Here is a 6,000-nt window from a genome sequence, read left to right on the forward strand (position 1 = left end):
CATATCATTGAGCTTAGTCCTCACCACGAATATTAGGAGCTTTGTCCTCCGCACGTTTTATAGGAGCTTTGTCCTCCGCACGATTAAAGTATATTAATACTTATGATGACGATTGGTACCACATGCATATAAGGAGTCTAGGAGCATTGTCACATTGTCATGATTAAGATGCCTTGTTGATAATGAATGAATATGTGATTATGTGATAAGTGTTTATTGATTATGTTACGTTGTTCATAATGAATTGGATATATGATTACGTGATAACTGTTTAGCATTTATGCAAAGTTAATAATGGAATGATTATGATGTTAATTTATGATTCGCAATTACATTGATTAATGTTATTTTATTATGAAATCTCACCCCTTCTGCTTGAAAATGTTGCCCTTCGTATGGGTAACTTGCAGGTGATCGTGCTTAGTGTGCAGTTGCCGTCGTGAGTGGCCTTGCCTTCACTGTGTCGTCTAGGTCGCTCTGATACGTAACGGGATGGGGTTTTATGCTATAACATGCTTCATTCTCTTACGTGAACTGCCATGAATATTTACTGTTTTGACTAACTCTTTTGAGATACTTGTTGGGCCTGCGTGCCAAAACGTTTTACGAATTATGATTATGATTTTCCGCTGCAATGTTTAAGATATTGGTTAAATTATTATTTGACTGTTGGATTATGTTATATGTGATATCCCGTTGTTTTGATGCTTACTCTGATAAATGCTATGTTTTTAATGAAATTTTGATATTGGGAAAACGGGGTGTTACAGAAACTGTCTTGAGAAATTAGGTCTAACATAACATTATAAGCTTATGGTTTTGGTTTGAGAAGGACTTGTTATTTAGATGAAATCAACGATCCCAAGGCTCTTTTATTATATTGCTTTTAACCGTTTAAAAACCCCCAATCTACAATCTCTTCTCTCTTCTAATCATCTCTAAAAGGTTAATTAAATTAAACTACTCCCTGTCGGAACGATACTCTTTTATACTACTTCGATAAGACCGTGCACTTGCGGTTTTATCCCATCAAGTTTTTGGCGCCGCTGCCGGGAGTAAACTAATTTAATTAATTCTTTCTTTGTGATTAGAACTCTTTTCTCTCCCCTCTTCTTCCCTTCTTCTTTTTCCTACACTTGATTCGGGTGGCTTAAAGATAATAGATAACATGGCTGAGGAACGCACTCTTAAGGAGTATTCGATCCCTTCTTCGGATGAGCCATGCACTATTATAGTCTACCCAACAGTTCAAGGTAGCAACTTCAAAATAAAACCTGCACTACTAATTCTGGTGCAACAAAACCAGTTCTCTGGATCACCTTCCGAGGACCCAAATTTACATATCTCAACCTTTTGGAGACTTAGTGTAACTTGCAAAGACGACCAAGAAACCGTCAGGCTACATCTCTTCCCTTTTTCTCTAAAAGATAAAGCCAGCAATTCGTTCAATTCTTTGAAGCCTGGTTCCATTACCTCATGGGACCAACTGAGGAGAGAATTCCTTTGTCGTTTCTTTCCCCCATCCAAAACTGCCCAACTTAGGGGAAAACTTTACCAATTTACTCAAAAGAATGAGGAATCTCTTTTCGATGTGTGGGAACGTTTTAAAGAAATACTTAGACGTTGTCCCCATCACGGTCTAGAAAAATGGTTAATCATCCACACCTTTTATAATAGTCTAACATCTAGCACTAAATTGACTGTTGATGCAGCTGCAGGTGGTGCCCTAATGAACAAAGACTTCACAACAGCTTATGCGTTAATTGAGAACATGGCTCTGAACCTCTTCCAATGGACAGAAGAAAAAGCAACCATCGATCCTTCGCCCTCTAAAAAAGAGGCAGGTATGGATGAAACCTCTTCCATTGACTATTTATCTACCAAGGTGAATGCATTATCTCAAAGACTTGATCGCATGAGCACACCTACCTTCTCACCTCCTTGTGAAACATGTGGCCTATCTAGTCATTCTAACACCGATTGCAACCTAAGTAGTGTTGAGCAGTTAAATTTTGTTCAGAATGGCCAAAGAGTTGTTCAAAAATCTCACATTGAACTTTTAATGGAAAACTATTTTCTTAAACAATCCGAACAGCTCCAAGAGCTCAAGGACCAAACTAGACTTTTGAACAACTCTCTTGCTACTCTCACAACAAAGATAGACTCTATCTCCTCTCACAACAAAATTTCTGAAACTCAACTCTCCCAGGTAGTTCGTAAGGTTAACCACCCCAATAAAATGAATGCTGTCACACTTAGGAGTGGTAAGCCACTCGAAGACCCCATAAGGAGAACCGAGACCGATAACAGTGAGAAAGAAATCCGCGAACCACCATCTAGGGAAACCAGAGCAGAAAGAGAGGAACCACGAGTTGAGGAAAACACGCCACCTCCCTTTAAGCCAAAAATCCCCTTCCCTCAAAGGTTTGCCAAATCAAAGCTAGATGAGCAATTCAAAAAGTTCATAGAGATGATGAACAAGATATATATTGATGTGCCATTTACCGAGGTCCTAACCCAAATGCCCACATATGCTAAATTTTTGAAAGAAATCCTCTCTAAAAAAAGAAAGATTGAGGAAAGTGAGACGGTTAACCTTACAGAAGAATGTAGTGCCATCATCCAAAATAAATTGCCACCAAAGCTTAAAGATCCAGGTAGTTTTTCCATACCTTGTGTCATAGGGTCGGAAGTTGTGAAGAAAGCTATGTGCGATCTAGGAGCCAGTGTCAGCCTAATGCCCTTATCACTTTATGAGAGGTTGGGAATAGGGGAACTTAAATCAACAAGGATGACCCTACAACTAGCAGACCGTTCTGTTAAGTATCCAGCTGGAATCATAGAAGATGTCCCCGTTAAGGTAGGAGAGGTATATATCCCCGCCGATTTTGTTGTGATGGAAATGGAAGAAGACAACCAAGTACCAATTCTTTTGGGAAGACCTTTCCTTGCCACTGCAGGAGCTATCATTGATGTAAAAAAGGGTAGGCTTGCCTTCAATGTAGGTAAGGAAACTGTTGAATTTGAACTTGCTAAACTAATGAAAGGTCCCTCCATTAAGGACTCTTGTTGCATGATAGACATAATCGACCATTGCGTGAAAGAATGCTCTTTAGCATCAACTGCACATGATGGTTTGGAAGTATGCTTGGTTAACAATGCAGGTACAAAACTGGAAGGAGAGGCAAAGGCTTATGAAGAACTGTTAGATAGAACTCTTCCAATGAAAGGTCTAAGTGTAGAGGAGTTAGTAAAAGAAGAACCAACACTTCTACCCAAGGAGGCACCGAAAGTAGAACTCAAAACACTTCCATCAAATCTAAGGTATGAATTCTTGGGCCCTAACTCCACCTATCCTGTTATTGTAAATGCAAGTCTCGATGAAGTAGAAACTGAAAAATTGCTTTATGTCCTCAAGAAATATCCTAAAGCCATAGGTTACACCATTGATGACATTAAAGGAATAAATCCTTCATTATGCATGCATAGGATACTTCTTGAAGAAGACTATAAACCCTCCATTGAACACCAAAGAAGACTAAATCCCAATATGAAAGAAGTTGTGAAAAAGGAAGTCTTAAAACTCCTAGATGCAGGTGTTATTTATCCAATTTCTGACTCCAAATGGGTTAGCCCCGTGCAAGTTGTACCAAAGAAGGGTGGTCTCACAGTTATTAAAAATGATAAAAATGAATCCATTGCCACTAGAACCGTCACCGGTTGGAGAATGTGTATTGATTATAGGAAGCTTAATAAAGCAACCCGTAAAGATCACTTCCCTCTCCCTTTTATAGACCAAATGTTAGAAAGGTTAGCTAAGCATTCGCATTTTTGTTACCTAGATGGCTATTCTGGATTTTTCCAAATACCCATTCACCCTAATGACCAAGAAAAGACAACTTTTACATGTCCCTTCGGGACCTTTGCCTATAGAAGAATGCCTTTTGGTCTCTGTAATGCCCCTGCTACTTTTCAAAGATGCATGATGTCTATTTTTTCTGACTTCGTTGAAAAGATAATGGAAGTCTTTATGGATGATTTTTCTGTGCATGGTTCTAATTTTGATGATTGTTTGACTAACCTTGAAAAAGTTTTGGAAAGATGTGAACAGGTGAACCTAGTCTTAAATTGGGAGAAATGTCATTTCATGGTAAGAGAAGGAATTGTCCTAGGACACTTGGTTTCCGACAGAGGTATAGAGGTAGACAGAGCAAAAATCGAAATTATTGAAAAAATGCTACCTCCCACCTCAGTTAAAGAAATTAGAAGTTTCCTAGGACATGCAGGGTTCTACCGTCGTTTCATCAAAGATTTCTCATCAATCACTAAGCCACTAACCAGCCTGCTTCTCAAAGATGCAGACTTTACCTTTGATGATTCTTGTTTGCAGGCATTTTGCAGGTTGAAGGAAGCACTAATTACCGCCCCAATCATACAACCACCAGATTGGAACTTGCCTTTTGAAATAATGTGTGATGCAAGCGACTATGCGGTTGGGGCAGTATTAGGTCAAAGAAAGGACAAAAAGATGCATGCCATATACTATGCCAGTAAGACCCTAGATGGGGCACAGGTAAACTATGCCACGACAGAAAAAGAATTGCTAGCAGTTGTCTATGCCATTGACAAATTTCGGCAATACTTGGTGGGATCAAAAATCATTGTTTATACAGATCACTCGGCCATAAAATACTTGCTAAACAAAAAAGATGCCAAACCGAGATTGATCCGATGGATTTTGCTCCTCCAAGAATTTGACCTTGAAATAAAAGATAAAAAGGGCGTAGAAAATGTTGTCGCTGACCACTTGTCCCGACTTCGAGAGACCAATAAGGATGAGTTACCCTTGGATGACTCATTCCCAGATGACCAACTATTCTTATTGGCACAAACTGACGCACCTTGGTATGCAGATTTTGTTAACTTTCTTGCAGCAGGAGTACTACCGCCCGAGTTAAACTACCAACAAAAGAAGAAATTCTTCAATGATCTCAAGCACTACTATTGGGACGAGCCCTACCTCTTCAGAAGAGGCTCAGATGAGATTTTCAGGCGATGCATTCCTGAAAACGAGGTAAGTAGTATTCTAACTCATTGTCACTCCTCTTCTTATGGCGGCCACGCCAGTACACAAAAGACTTCTTTCAAAATTCTTCATTCTGGTTTCTGGTGGCCATCACTTTTCAAAGATGTGCATCTCTTTATCTCTAAATGTGACAAATGTCAACGCACCGGTAGCATCACTAAAAGAAATGAAATGCCTTTGAATAACATCCTTGAAGTGGAAATTTTTGATGTTTGGGGTATTGACTTTATGGGACCTTCCCTTCCTCTTTTGGGAACCAGTACATATTAGTAGCCGTTGACTATGTGTCCAAATGGGTTGAGGCCATTGCTTCACCCACTAATGATGCACAGGTGGTTATAAAAATGTTTAAGAAAGTCATTTTCCCTAGATTCGGAGTGCCACGAGTTGTGATAAGCGATGGAGGGTCTCACTTCATTTCAAGACATTTTGAAAAACTTTTGCAAAAACTTGGAGTGAGGCACAAAATTGCGACACCCTATCACCCCCAAAGTAGCGGACAAGTGGAGGTCTCAAACAGACAAATTAAAGCTATCCTTGAAAAAACTGTTTCCACCTCTAGAACAGATTGGTCAAATAAGCTTGACGATGCCCTTTGGGCCTATCGAACGGCTTATAAAACCCCCATTGGGATGACCCCTTTTAAACTTGTCTACGGGAAATCTTGTCACCTTCCTGTTGAGCTCGAGCATAAGGCCTATTGGGCAATTAGAAACCTCAACTTAGATCCAAATTTAGCCGGTGACAAAAGAAAACTTCAATTAAACGAGCTAGAAGAACTTAGGATGGATGCTTATGAGAATGCCCGCATTTACAAAGAGAGAACTAAGACCTGGCATGACAAGAAAATCATCAAAAGGCACTTCAAAAGTGGTGACCTTGTGCTGCTCTTTAACTCTAGGCTAAAGCTCTTT

The 6,000-nt window shown here is 39.6% G+C and overlaps 1 non-coding gene across 1 annotated transcript; it reads right to left on the reverse strand.

Annotated features, from left to right (window-relative positions):
* Positions 1–1,534: 1,534 nt before the first annotated feature.
* On the reverse strand, positions 1,535–1,641 carry LOC120577880 (small nucleolar RNA R71). Its single transcript, XR_005643828.1, has one exon. It is a non-coding gene; the product is annotated as a small nucleolar RNA R71 (small nucleolar RNA).
* Between the last annotated feature and the right edge of the window lie 4,359 nt (positions 1,642–6,000).

Source organism: Medicago truncatula, unplaced genomic scaffold, assembly GCF_003473485.1.
Source record: "Medicago truncatula cultivar Jemalong A17 unplaced genomic scaffold, MtrunA17r5.0-ANR MtrunA17Chr0c11, whole genome shotgun sequence".
Lineage (NCBI taxonomy): Eukaryota > Viridiplantae > Streptophyta > Magnoliopsida > Fabales > Fabaceae > Medicago > Medicago truncatula.